The following is a 16,839-nucleotide window of genomic DNA, read 5'->3' as shown; positions in this document are numbered from 1 at the left end:
GCGCGGGAAAGGTTTGGGCGCGCGCGGGAAAGGTTTTAGGCGCGCGCGGGAACAGGTTATAATGAAGAACCCGGAAATGTGCCATTTTGTCTCCGCTTTGCGGAGATCAAGCAACAGAGGTCGGCTAACTCCGGGCCTCATGGCTCCGGACACAAGAGGTTGGGGACCCCTGTTCTAGATCATCTCAAGGAATAATGCAAAACATTTTTACGGCTTAAACCAGCCTTGTACATAACTCATTTTATAATTAGATGCTATGTTTCAAATATTAGTAGCCCTGGGAGGGGTAACACTAATGTGCAGAAATAGCTGGGACATATGAGACATCTGGAGGAAGGGAGAACCATGGAGAGGGTGCTAAAGACAAACTTGACTATAGTATTTGATGTGAACATGACCTCAATTGTAAGTACACCACTATTTTATGTACCTTTAAGAAAAAAGTGCTGTCAGTTATGTTTAATGATTGTGCTGTACTACACATGAGTTGGTCATACTGGCTTCTTATTGCTTTGACATTTCCTGCATTTCTTCTGGGATATTTGGCTCTTTTGCCTGCTTTCTTGTATGGCTTGGCATAAGATAGACAATTCTTTGCACATGTCTGTGTAGCAAAATGCAATTCAACTTCATTTACCTTTTGTTATAGATCCTGTAAGACAACTGATTGCTGCTTTGCAATAAAATATGGAATTGGGGTCATTCTTCCGGAGAAAAATAATTCCACTAATATCAAATTTATCCTCCAACTTCATTTCTATGCTTTTCTACGTATACACTAATTTTTGGTTTCAATGGTGGGTTACATGTAAAGACATATAAAATGGAAATTAAATTTAAATGACCAAGATTGTACACATGCAACTACATCATGATAGCAACTAGTGGAAGGCAGTTATAAGACCCCAATGATTAAAGACATGCTCACAATATAGAGAGGTTAAAATGAAGGCTGGGTGCAGTGGCTCACACCTGTAATCCCAGCACTTTGGGAGGCCGAGGTGGGTGGATCACCTGAGGTTAGGAGTTCAAGACCAGCCTGGCCAACATGGTGAAACCCAGTCTCTACTAAAATTATAAAAACTAGCCGGGTATGGTAATGGGTGCCTGTAATCCCAGCTACTTGGGAGACTGAGGCAGGAGAATTACTTGAACCCAGGAGACGGAGGTTGCAGTGAGCTGACATAGTGCCACTGCATTCCAGCCTGGGTGACAGAGTGAGACTCGGTATCAAAGAAAAAAGAAAAAGTGTACTTAGAAACAATGAAACATGCTCTCTTTAAAATGTGCCTGCAGACTCATCTACCTCATGCTGAAGTATTTTATCTAGCACTTAAGACTAATTGGTTGAACCACATCCCTTTATGGCTCTGGTTTTATGATGTACACTAATATGTGTCATAAAACCATAATGTACATTTGGTGACCACAATCATCTTATCAAAGGGCTCTGCCAGAAGGGAGGCTGACGCAGGAGTATCCATACCCTAAGCTCTGTTTTCCAAGTTGGTGGTTGTATGATTATATATAGAAGCGTCCTGGTCATCTTCGCCCTTGCTCCCTTCTACCCACTACATGTACCAGTTAGGAGTTTGTTTAATGGGTGTCTTATGATTTTCTTGTCTGGTTTACCTCTTGATGGTCCACATTTCATAAATCATATCTCCTTGTATATACAGGAAAACATATGTTGAAATCAATGAAATTACATAACTTGCTCCCTTTGAATCAGTTTCCTTCTTAACACTTTGAATATGCTCATTTCAGGCATCCCTATGCTACAGAGTGTGCCCTACAAATAGAGATGTGGGAAACCTGCCAGGAGAAATTAAACTGTCAGTCTCCTCATCTTCCAGAAGAGGGTTGATAGATACATCTCTCTATGTTGTGGCAGCCTTCAATCTGAGTTGAGTAGATTTCAAACATTTCTCACAGCTGTGTACCTAGAGTTTAATCTCTGAAGACTTATTTCATTGCTGATCATTTGCAAGATGAATAGATTTGAGTCATATCTTATCTGTTTTTCTCCTGTCACTTATTGGTAAAAGAAACAATGAGCAGGAAGTTGTGAAAGAGGATAAAGGAAAGTTCGGCAAACTGGATGGTCCTGAAAAGTCTGTAAGAGACACATGCAAGGTAAACATGACGGTTGCTTTTGTTTCTGCCAGTGAGGTCATTGGAGCATGAACAGGGCAACTTCGACTCGGAGCTGATGTGCTGATGCTTTGGAAGCTCTCTTGGGATGGAAGTGTTCTCCATTCCTGTTTTTGGTCTTACTGTTGTTACTAAGAGGGTTGTCTCTGTTCTAATCTGCTAGTTGCAGGCTTACAGTTGGTTAGATGATGAAATGTGATGTTTACAGCATCAAGCACACTGTTGAGTAGAAGTTTTAACAAATCCTCCTACTAACACTTCATGATAATTTAATCTATCAGATACACTTTAGCAACACTTTTGACCATATATTAGTGGAGCTGATATAATTAGCTAGTTCTTGTTTTATTGTTACATTAAGAAAAAAAAAAAAAAATTTGAATTTAAATATACAACTCATGTGATGGAGGAAAAAAAGACATACTTTCAGAGGGAAAATCTTACAAGTGAGTTTTATGGCTTAAAAACTGAATGCCTTAAAATTTATATATCTTCTTTTTTTTGAGGTGAAAAAAATCTTCTAGGAAGTTGCTATTTATAAAAAAAAAAAGTGGCATAGACCCTATTTTCAAACTTTAGAAAAAATTAAACTTACTAAATCTCACATAGTCACAGGACAACACTGTTTAGAAGCATTTAAAACATTATGATTTTGGGGTACTTGAATATTTGAATATGAATGAAAGCAATTTTTTTAGATGGCCTGAATTGTTTTTTTAAGATTGGGTTTTTGGTGTGATAAAAATATTTTATTTCATGATTGTGTGGTAGTTGTACAGTTATAAATATGTGTCAAACTCATTGAATTTTACTCTTAAACTTGGTGAAATTTTTGTATGTAAATTATACTTTAATAACACTGACTAGAAAGATAAAGTATTTTGGGATTTAGAAAAGGACTGGCTGGAATTTCAAGGAAGAGAGTTTCTGTGGACATGCAATATGACACCAAAATCATGGATAGGAACAGAAATTATTTTAGTCAAAAGCCAAATGTAATGAAACTGTTAAGAAAAATGATTTAGTGACTGTATTTTACATGTTTATTATACTTCTCATTACATTTGGGTTATTTCCCCACTTATGGTCATTTGTATGTGTGCAGGTAGAATAGGGTGGGGACAAGGGGATGGGAGGGTGGGTGTGCATCACGTGAAAATGAAGAGGACTTAGGGCAGAGCAAGATGGCCTCATAGAAGCCTCCAGCGATTGTCCTCCCTGCAGGAACACCAAATTGTACAACTATTCACACAGAAAATCACGTTTATAAGAACCAAAAATCAGGTGATTACAGTACCTGCTTTTAACTTCCTATCACCGAAAGAGGCAAAAAAAAAAAAAAAAAGGTAGGAGAGGCAGTCTTGAATTGCCTATACCACCTGGTCTTCCATCCCCTGGCAGTGGTCACATGGCACAGAGACAGATATGTACACTTGGGGGAGGGAGAACACAGGAACTTTGCATTGGAACTCAGTGCTGCCCTGTTACAGTGGAAAGCAATATCAGGCAGAACTCAGCTGACACCCAGGGAGGGAGCATTTAAACAAGCCCTAGCCAGGGGTAATCACCCACCCAGTGGTCAGAACCTGAGTGCTGGCAAGCTAAAGTACTTTAGGGTCCTAAATAAACTTGAAAGGCAGTCTAGACCACAAGAACTGCAATTCCTAGGCAAGTCCTGGTGCTGTGCTGGCCTTGGAGCCAGTGGACTTGGGGGACATGTGACCCAATAACACACCAGCTGGGGTGGCCAAGGGAGTGCTTGCATCACCACTCCCCTAACCCCAGGCAGCACAGCTTGCATCTCCTGGAAAGACTCCTTCCTTCTGCTTCAGGAGAAGGAAGAGTAAAGAGGACTTTGTCTTGCAACTTGGAAACCAGCTTAGCCACAGTAGAATAGGGGACCAGGCAAAGTCCTGAGGCCCCCATTCCAGCCTCTAGTTCCCAAAGGACATTTCTGAAGACATCCTGGGCCAGAAGGGAACTTGCTACCTTGAAGGGAAGGCCCCAGTTCTGGCAGAATTCATCACCTGCTGGCTAAAGAGCCCTTGGGCCTTGAATAAACATCAGCAGTACCCAGGCAGTACTCGCCATGGGCATTGAGTGAGACTCAGAGCTGTGCTGGATTCAGGTATGATCCAGCACATTCCCAGCTGTGGCGGCCACAGAGACTCTTCTGCTTGTGTAAAGGAGAGGAAAGAGTGTAAAAGATTTTGTCTTGTGGCTTGGGTGCCAGCTCAGCTGCAGTAGAATAGAGCACCAGGTAGATTCCTAAGGTTTCTGACTCTAGGTCCTGGCTCCAGGATGGCATCTCTAGACCTGCTCAGGGCCTGAGGGAACTCACCACTCTGAAAATAAGGACACAAGCCAAGCTCATCTTGCTATCTGCGAATTGTAGGGCCCTAAGGCCTTGAGCAAACATAGATCGTAGGCAGGCAGTGGTTACCACAGGCCTTGAGTGAGTCCTAGTGCTGTGCCTGGCTTCAGGTCTGACCAAGTATAGTCCCAGTGGTGATGGCCACTGGGTGCTTGTGTCACCCCTTCCCCAGCTCCAGGCAGCTCAGCACAGAGAAAGAGACTCCATTTGTTTTGGAGAAAGCAAGGGACGAGAACAAGACTCTACTCGGTAATCCAGGAATTTTTTCTGGATCTTGTCCAAGACCACCAAGGTGGTATCTCTGAATCCACAGGAGCCACAGCATTACCTAATGCAGATATGGCAGAAGTGACCAAAAACTTAGATGACAACACCTAAGTCCCTTTGAATACCTGGAAAGCCTTCCTAAGAAGGAAGAGTACAAACAAGCCCAGACTGAGAACACTACAATAAATACCTAACTCTTCAATGCCCAGACACTGATGAACATCCACAAGCATCAAGACCATCCAGGAAAACATGACCTCACCAAAACTAAATAAGGCACCAGGGGCCAATCTTGGAGAGGCAGAGATATTTGACCTTTCAGACAGAATTCAAAATAGCTGTTGTGAGGAAATTCACCAAAATTCAAGATAGCACAGAGGAGGAATTCAGAATCCTATCAGATAAATTTAACAAAGATATTTAAATAAGTAAAAAGAATTAGGCAGAAATTCTGGAGTGGAAAAATGTAATCGACATACTGAAGAATGCATCAAAGTTCCTTAATAACAGAACTGATTAAGCAGGAGAAAGAATTAGTGAGCTTGAAGACAGGCTGTTTGAAAATACACAGTCAGAGGAGATTAAAGAAAAAAGAATGAAGCATGCCTAGAAGATCTAGAAAATAGTCTCAAAAGAGTGAGTCTGAGTTACTAGCCTTAAAGAGGAGGTAGACAGACAGATAGGGGTAGAGAGTTTATTCAAAGGAATAATAAAAAGGCTTTCCAAACCTCAAGTAATATGTAAATATTCAAGTACAAGAAGATTATAGAACACTTTACTTGGGTTATAGGTTTAACCCAAATAAGACTATCTTAAGACATCCAATAATTAAACCCCGATGGTCAAGGATAAAGAAAGGATCCTAAAAGAAGCAAGAGAAAAGAAACAAATAATATACTACCGAGGCTGGGTGTGGTGGCTCATGTCTGTAATCCCAACACTTTGGGAGGCCAAGGTGGACAGATCACTTGAGGTCAGGAGTTCAAGACCAGCCTGGCCAACATGGTGAAACCTCGTCTTTACAAAACACACAAAAATTAGCTGGGCATGGTAGTGCATGCCTGTAATCCCAGCTACTCAGGAGTCTGAGACAGGAGAATCACTTGAACCCAGGAGGTGGAGGTTGCAGTAAGCAGAGATTGCACCACTGCACTCCAGCCTATGCGATACAGTAAGTGAGACTCGTCTTAAAAACAAAAACAAACAGACAAATAAAAAACATACGATGAAGCTCCAATATGTCTGGCAGCAGACTTCTTAGTGGAAACCTTGCAGGCCAGAAGAAAGTAGCATGACATATTTCAAGTACTGAAGGAAAAAAAATACCTCGTATCCTAGAATAGTATATCCAGCAAAAATACCCTTCAAACATGAAAGATAAATAGGGACTTTCTTAGACAAGCTAAGTTTCATCAATGCCAGACCTGTCCTACAAGAAATGCTGAAAGGAGTCCTTCAATCTGAAAGTAAAGGACAATAATGAGCAATAAGAAAGCATTTGAAGGTTCAAACTCACTAGTAACAGTAAGTACACAGAAAAAGCCAGAATATCATAAAACACTGTAGTTGTGGTGTGTAAACTACTCACATCTTGAGTAGAAAGACTAAAAGATGGACTGATGAAAAATAATAACTACAAGTTTTCAAGGCATAGACAATACAATAAGCTATAAATATAACAACAGAAAGTTAAAAAGTGGATTAACAGAAAGTTAAAAAGATGAAGTTAACGTATAGAGTTTTTATTAGTTTTCTCTTTGCTTGTTTGTTTATGCAATCAGTATTAAGTTGTCATCAGTTTAAGGGGTTATAAGAGACTATTTGCAAGCCTCATGGTAGCCTCAGATAAAAAATCATGTAACAAACAAAAAATAAAAATCAGGAAATTAAAAACACCACCAGAGAAAGATCCTCTTCACTAATAAAATGACAGAAAGGAAGAAAAGAAGGAAGAGAAGACCAAGAAGCAATCAGAAAACTAGTAACAAAATAGCAGTAGTAAGCCCTTACTTATCAATAATAATATTGAATATAAGTGGACTAAACTCTCCAATCAAAATACATAGAATGGCTGAATGGATAAAACACAAGACTCAATGATTGGTTGCCTGTAGGAAATACACTTCACCTATAATGACTCACATAGACTGAAAATAAAGGGATGGAAAAAGATGTTCCATACAAATGAAAACCAAAAAAGAGCAGGAGTAACTGTACTTAGGTAAAATAGATTTCAAAATAAAAACTATAAAAAGAGACAAAGAGAGTCATTTTAGAGTGATAAAGGGGTAAATTCAGTAAGAGGTTGAATCAATTGTAAATATACATGCACCCAATACTAGAGCACCCAGATATTATAATAAGCAGCCAATAACAGAAGCAAATTAATAATAAAGATTAGAGCAGAAATAAATGAAATGGAAATGAAAAAGCAATACAAAAGATCAATGAAACAAAAAGTTGGGTTTTTGAAAAGATGAGTAAAATTGACAAACCTTTAGTCAGACTAAGAAAAAAGAGAAGACACAAATAAAATTAGACCTGAAAACTGAAACATTACAACCAATGCTGCAGAAATTCAAAGGATCATTAGTGGCTACTATGGGCAACTATATGTCAATAAATTTGAAAACCTAGAAGAAATGGATAATTCCTCGATACCTACAACCTACCAATATTGAACCATGAAGAAATTCAAAACTTGAACAGACCAGCGTAATGAGATCAAAGCTGTAATAAATATATAACAAAGAAAAGCCCAGGGCCTGATAGCTTCACTGCTGGATTTTACCAAACATTTAAAGAACTAATACCAATCCTACCCAAACTATTCTGAAAAACAGAAGAGAAGCAAATACTTCCAGATTCATTCCATGAGGCCAGTATTACCTGATACTAAAACCAGACAAAGACATATCAAAAAAAGAAAACTACAGGCCAATATTGTTGATAGATACTGATGCTAAAATCCTCAACAAAATACTAGTAAATGGAATTCAGCAAAACATTAAAAAGATCATTTATCATGATGAAGTGGGATTTATCCCAGGGATGCAAGGATGATTCCATATATGCAAATCAATCAATTTTGTGACATCATATCAACAGAATTAAGGACAAAAGCCATATGATCATTTCAATTGATACTGAAAAGCATTTGATAAAATTCAACATCCCTTTGTGATAAAAGCCCCAAAAACTAGGTATAGAAGAGACATACCTCAACACAATAAAAGCCACATATGACAGGTCCACAGCTAGTATCATACTGAATGGGAAAAACCGAAATCCTTTCCTCTAAGATCTGAAAGACAACAGGGATACCCGCTTCATCACTGTTATTCAACATAGTACTGGACATTCCAGCTAGAGCAACCAGACAAGAGAAAGAAATAAAAGTCATCTAAATTGGACAGGAAGACATCAAATTATTCTTGTTTGCAGATGATATGATCTTATCTTTGGAAAAATATGAAGACTCTACCAAAAAAAAAAAACTATTAGAACTGATAAACAAATTCAGTAAAGTTGCAGGATATAAAATCAATATACAAAAATCAGCAGCATTTCTATATGCCAGCAGTGAACAATCTGAAAATGAAATCAAGAAAGTAATCCCACTTACAGTAGATGCTAATAAAATTAAATACCTAGAAATTAACCAAAGAAGTGAAAGATCTCTACAGTGATAACTATAAAACATTGATGAAAGAAATTGCAGATGGCACACACAAAAAGGAAAGATATTCCATGTTCATGGGTTGGAATGATCAATATTGTTAAAATGTCCATACCACCCAATCCAAAGCAATCTACCAATGCAATCCTTATAAAAATACCAATGACATTCTTCACAGAATGAAGTACTGAAGGAAAAAAAAATACCTCGTATCCTAGAATAGTATATCCAGCAAAAATACCCTTCAAACATGAAAGATAAATAGGGACTTTCTTAGACAAGCTAAGGGATTTCATCAATGCCAGATTTTCATCAATGTCATCAATAGAAAAGATAATCCTAAAATTTATATGGAACCACAAAAGAACCAGGAGAGCCAAAGTTATGAGCAAAAAGAACAAAACTGGAGGAATCACATTACCTGACTCCAAATTGTAGTACAGAGCTATAGTAACCAAAACAGCATGGTATTGGCATAAAACCAAACACATGGAACACCAATGGAATAGAATAGAGAACCCAGAAATAAATCCATATATCTACAGTGCACTTATATCCCACAAAGGTACCAAGAGCATACTTTGGAGAAGGGACAGTCTCTTCAGTAAATGGTGCTAGGAAAACTGGAGGTCCATATGAAGCAGAATGAAACTAGACCCCCATCTCTTGCCATATACAAAACCCAAATCAAAATAGATTAAAGACTTAAATCTAAGACGTCAAAGTATGAAACTACTAAAGTAAAACATTAGGGAAACTCTCCAGGACATTGGACTGAGCACAGGTTTCTTCAGTAATATCCCATAAGCATGGGCAACCAAAGCAAAAATGGACAAATGGGATCCCATCAAGTTAAAAGGCTTCTGCACAGCAAATGAAACAGTCAACAAAGTGAAGAGATAACTGACAGAATGGGAGAAAATATTTGCAAACTATCCATCTGACAGGGGCTAATAACCAGAATGTATAAGAAGCTTAAACAACTCTATAAGAAACAATCTAATAATCTGATTTAACTCAGGCCTGTAATCCCAGAACTTTGGGAGGCCGAAACAGGTAGATCACCTGAAGTCAGGAGTTCGAGATTAGCCAGACCCACATGGTGAAACCCCGTCTCTACTAAAAATACAAAAATCAGCTGGGTGTGGTGGCAGGTGCCTGTAATCCCAGCTACTCGTGAGACTGAGGCAGGAGAATCACTTGAACCTAGGAAGCAGATGTTGCAGTGAGCTGAGACTGCACCACTGCACTTCAGCCTGGGTGAAAGAGTGAGACTCCGTCTCAAAACAACAAAACAAACAAAAACAAAAACAAAAAAACAAACAAAAGGGACAAAAGATCTGAATAGGTATTTCTCAGAAGAAGACAAACAAATGGCAGACAGCTACGTGAAAAGGTGCTCAAAGTGAGAACTTTGCATGTTCTCACTTGTTTGTAGGAGCTAAAAATTAAAACAATTGAGCTCATGGAGATCGGGAGTAGAACAGTAGTTACCAGAGGCTGGAAAGAGTAGTGGGTGAGGTGAAGGGGGTTGGTTAATAGGTAAAAACATGTAGTTAGATAGAATTAATAAGGTCTAGTATTTGATAGTATAACAGGGTGACTATAGTCACAATAATTTATTGTACATTTAATAATAACTAAAAGTATAATTGGATTGTTTGTAACACAAAGAAAGGATAAATGCTTGATGTGATGGCTGCCCCATTTATACTGATGTGATTATTACACATTATATGCCTTATCAAAATATGTCATGTATCCCATAAATATGTATACCTACTGTGGACCCACAAAAATTAAAAATTAAAAAAAAATGAAGGAGATGTGAAAGGTAATTGGTAAGGGTATAGTTGTGGGGAGAGTAATTCCTTCTACTCTCAACTTAATTATGTGCATGTAATTAACATTTGTATTTCAAAGGACTTGTGTGTTATAATACAAAAAGCATTTGCTTTTATAGAGAAACAGATAAGCCCCAATTGGCTTTATCGGTGTTATTATACAATTATTGCTTCTTTAAAATTGAGCCTACATGCTGAAAATAACCAAAGCACAGAATCATAGTTTAGCTAAATTGCCTTATTATAACCATGTGAATGTTCCTGAAAATAATGGCAGAGGTGATGCTAATTTGGAGATTGCTATTGATTGACTACTCCTCTTGAAATTATTGAATTGATAACGCTGTGCTTTGGCAGCTGATGGCCACTCATTTGCCTTGATTTTTACATACTAACTTAATGATATGTACTAGTTTTAGTTGGGCAAATATTGTATGCTTTCCAAGCAGGCTATTGCTTTGTACTGTTTCTTTGGAGAAAATTTCTTTCTTATCCACTCAAAAATGAAATATGTCTTGAAACACAGCCCTTTGTAAAGACAGAAGGAAAAATTTTTATCTATGGGCCTATTACCCAATGATAATCACTTATCATTTTGGTATATTTTCTTCCGGTCTTCTCTACTCAGCTGGTTCTTTCTTTTACTTTTTTGTGATCGCTCTCTCTATAAGTCTGTATTCACTTTTTTTTGTTGTTTTTGCTTACCTTATGATGCCTTTTTATGTGTTAGATATGTTTTACAAATTTTTTTTTTGAGACAGAGTTTCACCCTTTTTGCCCAGGCTGGAGTGCAATGACGCAATCTCGGCTCACTGCAACCTCCGCCTCCCAGGTTCAAGTGATTCTCCTGCCTCAGCCTCCCAAGTAGTTGGGATTACAGGCATGTGCCACCACGCCAGGCTAATTTATTGTATTTTATTTGTTTATTTATTTTTTGAGACAGAGCATTACTCTGTCGCCCAGGCTGGAGTGCAGTGGCGCAATATTGGCTCACTGCAACCTCTGCCTCCTGGATTCAAGTGATTCTCCTACCTCAGCTTCCTGAGTAGCTGGGACTACAGGTGCCTGTCACCACGCCCCACTAATTTTGTATTTTTAGTAGAGACAGGGTTTCACCATGCTGGTCAGGCTGGTCTCGAACTCCGGACCTCAGGTGATCCACCTGCCTTGACCTCCCAAAGTGCTGGGATTACAGGCGTGAGCCACCACGCCTGCCTACAAATGTATTTTTAATAGTTGCATTCATTTTAAAATATAGAATGCCTTCTCTGAGGTTACCACTTTCTTATATTTTATTATACATAATTAGATCAGAAAATGCATTTATTTTTGGTGGGAGAAAATTATTGTTTGCTTCAACTTTTATAATTTTAAAGTAGTTGATAAACTACCAAATTTAATAATAATTAAGATATCTAATAAATATTGCACGTTCTTACTCATGTGGAAGCTAAAAAATGTTCATCTCATAGAATTGGAGAATAGAGTAGTGGTTACTAATAGTGGTTAGAAGCTGGGAAGGGTGGAGGGAATATGGAGAGGTTGGTTAAAGGATGTGAAATTATAACTAGGAAGAATAAATTCTGGCATTCTGTAGCACTGTAGGGTGAGTATAGTTAACAATAATTTGTTATTTATTTTCAAATAGCTAGAAGAGAGGATTTTTTGATGTTCCCAACACAAAGAAATGATAAATGTTTGAGGTGATGAGTATGCTAATTACCCTGATTTAATCATTACACATTGCAGGTATCAAAATATCACACTCTGTATCCCATAAATCTGTACAATCATTGTGTGCCAATTATTATGTCTTATGGTCTCTTCAAGTAGCCATAAAACGTTAATTGGTAGTATTTCATATCTTTCTGATAATTTAGTCATGGGCTCTGAGTTTCTTTCTTAAGATGAGAGCCTTGATTTTCCATTTTTACACATCTTGCAGGTTTCCTCCTCCTCAGTGTCCTCCAGTTGAAGGCTCGAACCCACTTCCTCTTTAAAGTTTGCTGCATTTCCTGTCCATTCATTTCCCTGACTTTGGTGACAGGTCTTATTTATTTAAAATTACAACAACTATAAGTTTTTTTCTTTCTATCCCTGGGTAAAGAATTGAGACAAGACTTTTCATCCCCAACACTTTCCCCTCCCCCAGCCCCCCACAAAAGGAAATTTCTTCTGCTTGAAGATACTTTTGAGTGCCTGTGATTAAAAACAATATTTTTGTTATCTGGAGATTATTAAAGAACCAATGACTCATAGAAGGCATTGTGTATTTACATATATATTATACTCATTACCTAGGATGTTTACAGAATTTCCCCCTTGGGAGTTAATATGCAGCTGCGTTTTATTCCTCACCTGTTACCATTACCCTAATAGAGACAAGTCCAAAGTACCATGGAAACCCTTCAGGAGAAACAGCAAAACAGATGACAAAGCAGCTCATTTCTTTTCTTCTTAATGGTCACTCTTTTAAAATTATTTCCAAAGCAGATTTGAGTGTGTTTTGGTTTTCCAGGAAGTAAATAACTTCTGATATTCAGACTGTTTAAATGTAGTTATTGTCCCCTTTGCACTGAATCGGATTAAGTCAACCAAGTATTTTGCGCCCCATAAACATGTTCTTAATCTAAATGTTCACCTCAAAACTTTCTTTGTAAATATGTAGTTTTGATGCCTTGCTTCCAACAGAACAGTAAGCTTCATGTGGGATTTGGAGAAAAGGCATCGAACACTCCAATGCTACCTTTGGGAACTCTTTCCCTGGAATCCAGGGCTCCTTCAAGCAGGTCACCTTGATTCACCTATAGGTCAGGACAGACCAGTTTGTACCATCTATTTAAATGCTGAACTTACTGGTCTTTTTTTGTTTGTTTGTTTTCAATGTATCTCACACTAAATCACTGCATAGCTCAACGTATTACTTTAGGATGAGTCTTTCTGACAACTTAATATTTATTTGTAGTCTTTCTGGTTCTCTAATGAAGAAATAATAAACTCACAGTATGTAAGAAAAAGAATAGTTTTGAAATGGAGTTTTCTAAAGAACTTTAGAGGTTTTTTTTTTTAAAGTTTAAATGTTGGTGTAAATGTTCCATTTGTGTGGCAAATTAATTTTCCATGTGCATTCCCTTTATTCTGATGGTGGAGGATGTTGGGAGGGTGGACAGGGAAAATGCACTCACTATACAGCTAATATCAAATCTGTGCCTGCTACTGACCACTCTAGGCTCTCAGGAACAAAGATGAGCAATGCACTTTCAATACGCTGCTATACTGGAGAGAGAGGGCATGTAAATAAATCACTATATTACATTATGGTGTGGACACTGGAAAAATGGGGGTTCAGGTAAAGGACTCCATAAACATAGAAAAGGGAATTAATTCTGACCAAGGCATTAGATAAGGAGCGTTCAGGAGAAGCTTCAAGGTAGACTTGCAATTTGACTTTGCAGATGAATAGGAATTTATCTGGATCTATAGGTTCCAGGAAGGGTGAACAGTACAGGCAGGTATGATGTGCTATGCTTAACCACTGTGGGGAATGTGCCATAGCCAGCATATAAGAGGCTCTGTGGATAGAGGAGAAGCTGGACAGGTGGGTTGGGACCAACTTGAGAAGAGCCTGGAAGAACCCAAGGTGGCTTTAATCGGGGGAAGGACCTGATCAGTCATGTGTTTTCCAATGTTACCTTTGCTGTGATGTGAAGAGTAGGTTTGAAAGGAGAGCAGTTAGAGGCAAAATTAGGATCTCATTGCAGTCATTGTATTTGTAAGAGACAAGGGCCTGAACCAGTCATTGGTGGCAAGGTTGCTTTTGAGAGAGATCCCCAAGGCCCAAAGGGCAGGGTTTGCTGACTGTGGCACCTAAAGGAGGAGATCCAAAAGGAGGATTCTGAGGTTTCTATGGCAGGCAGCCCCGTGATGGTAAATCTGTTAACTGAGACAGGGGAGCAAGTTCGAAGTGCCTGTCAGGACTTTCACAAGGAGTTATTCAGCAGGAGACATTTGGAAATATATGGCAGGGATCCAGGAGAGGTTGGGACAGCAAACACACATGTAGGAGTCATTGGGTTGTACAGGCAGTTCAGTGGTGTTGCGTTTTTAAGGGAGAGAGTGACTGATTAAGAAGTGGATAGAGGTGATGAATCTGAGAACAATGGATTCAGGATATTGTTTCAAGAGGTTTGATGGTGAAGGGTAAAAAAGAGGGCAGTTGCCTGAGAGGTAGATGAATAATTTTCTTTTCCCGGACTTGAATGCATGTGCGGGTGAAAACTAGTGGTGAGGAAGACAATGGCAATCTGAGAAAAAGGAGATAATTGTTGTAGTGAGAGTTTGGAAGAAAAATATTGGGGAGGTCTTCCTTTTGAGGTGGGCAGAAGGAGGAAACCATAGTAGATGATGAGATGAACTTAGAGGTGGATAGAAAAGAAATGAAACTTATTATACCTCCATTTTCTTAAAAGAAGAAGTCTGAGTAAAGGGAGGGTGGAGAAGGGAGTTTAAGGGTACGTTTGAAGATGAGACCTGCTTTGAAAAGTGGAAGAGACAAGCCGCGCGCGGTGGCTCACGCTTTTAGTCCCAGCACTTTGGGAGGCTGGGCGGGCGGATCACGAGCTTCAGGAGATCGAGACCATCCTGGCTAACATGGTGAAACCCCATCTCCACTAAAAATACAAAAAAATTAGCCAGGCATGGTGGCAGGTGCCTGTAATCCCAGCTACTTGGGAGGCTGAGACAGAATGGAACCCGGGAGGCGGAGCTTGCAGTAGGCTGAGATCGCGCCACTGCACTCTAGCCTGGGCGACAGAGGGAGACTCCATCTCAAAAAAAAAAAAAAAAAAAAATGTGGAAGAGATAGTCATGGGGATAAGAAAAAGGTTGCTGAACAGCAATGGGTCCAGCTCAGGCTGGGGCTCATTTGTCTGCAGTGGAGCCAAGCGCACAGCTTTGCAGTGTTTTCTGTACTGCTGGGAAGCCTGCAATAAGCAGCCAGGAAAATGGGCAGATGGGTTGATCCGTGGCTAGATATTGGCTGGGCAGATTTTGAAGAAAGATTTTCTTAGGGATAAGAAAATCAAAGATATTCTTGACTGGTGTTAGTGAATCAACTATGAGTCCTGGAGATCAAGGATAACTAGTGAAGGAAGTAAAACTTGGAAGGGTTATAGGGGCTAGGGAAATCGGGAGGGGCAAGAGCTTGGAAGGTTTTGAGGTTTCTATGGCAGGCAGCCCCGTGATGGTAAATCTGTTAACTGAGACAGGGGAGCAAGTTCGAAGTGCCTGTCAGGACTTTCACAAGGAGTTATTCAGCAGGAGACATTTGGAAATATATGGCAGGGATCCAGGAGAGGTTGGGACAGCAAACACACATGTAGGAGTCATTGGGTTGTACAGGCAGTTCAGTGGTGTTGCGTTTTTAAGGGAGAGAGTGAAAGAGATGAATAGTAGAATAAGCAGGCTTAAAAGAGAAAAGAAAAAGGAAATAATGTTATGGGCCAGGCATAGTATTTTCATACATATCTAGTTTATCAATTCATAAGTCATTCCTTTAATAATAAAAATATTTATTTTGTCATATTTTAAATATAAAATATTTTGTTATATTAAATGGAACAAACACTTTTCAGTCTTTATCCTGGAAATTGAAAATTTTACTTTAAAAAAAACCCTCATTTTAAAACTTTGGCCAAGTTGTATACAGTGTATTTGGAGACACACACGCACACACAAACACACAGAGACACTCACACATAATTATTCAAGAGGAATAAAGGGAAGTTAATGAATTGAATTTTTTTGCTCGTAGCTAATTTATTCACCATCTACTGTGGTAGTAAAATAAAAATTAAATATTTACAGTTAGTCTAATATTATCATATACCTATTACAATTAAATAAAATGAAAATTTTAAATGTAAGCTCAAGTGAAGTTTCCAACCTAAGCTTCTTTTAGCATTACATGTAAATAATGTATTTACCTATTGCAACTTTCTCCTCATTACCATTTTTTCGTTTCCCTACATCAATATCTCTGTTACAAAGCAACGGTATCTATTTATACTATGCAGATCAGCTTCAATGATGTGAAGAGCTCATAGAAATCATAATAGACACATTTATTTGCATATTATCTTTCTGCTTCTGCAAGTAATATTCTTTCTTTAATGCTCGTATCTTTTATTTGGAGAGCTTCAAGTGATCTGGAAGAATCCCATTGTATTCCATAAAGGAGAGTAGATAAGCAGATGGTTTCCACATCTGCAAAATGGGAATGTTCATGGATTTCTGAAACTATATTGAAATTTCAAAATTCTCTGTGGCAGTTATATAATATGCTCCTTGAAACAATGGCATATTCAGGAATGGACTAGAATCCAGGCCTTTTGCCAACAAGCCATTCTTTAATCCTATTGAGGTCATTATTTTCTCCACTGCATAAAGACAACAACCTGACATTAAGGAAGCCTTTGCTATGCAGGTTTCTTTCAACCTGTGTCTCTCTGTTGGTCTCTTTC

The 16,839-nt window shown here is 38.6% G+C and overlaps 1 protein-coding gene and 1 long non-coding RNA gene across 2 annotated transcripts in view; both read left to right on the top strand.

Moving 5' to 3' along the window:
• Positions 1-16,839, top strand: part of NIBAN1 (niban apoptosis regulator 1) — a 173,145-nt gene that overhangs the window by 38,918 nt on the left and 117,388 nt on the right. The window lies entirely within an intron of this gene.
• Positions 11,485-15,789, top strand: LOC111536935. Its single transcript, XR_002729861.3, has 2 exons — positions 11,485-14,218; positions 15,537-15,789. It is a non-coding gene; the product is annotated as an uncharacterized LOC111536935 (long non-coding RNA).

The sequence above is a fragment of the Piliocolobus tephrosceles genome, chromosome 1 (genome assembly GCF_002776525.5).
Source record: "Piliocolobus tephrosceles isolate RC106 chromosome 1, ASM277652v3, whole genome shotgun sequence".
In the NCBI taxonomy this organism is placed as follows: domain Eukaryota; kingdom Metazoa; phylum Chordata; class Mammalia; order Primates; family Cercopithecidae; genus Piliocolobus; species Piliocolobus tephrosceles.
Note: the sequence above shows the minus strand (reverse complement) of the source record. Positions and strands in the feature narration are given on the sequence as shown.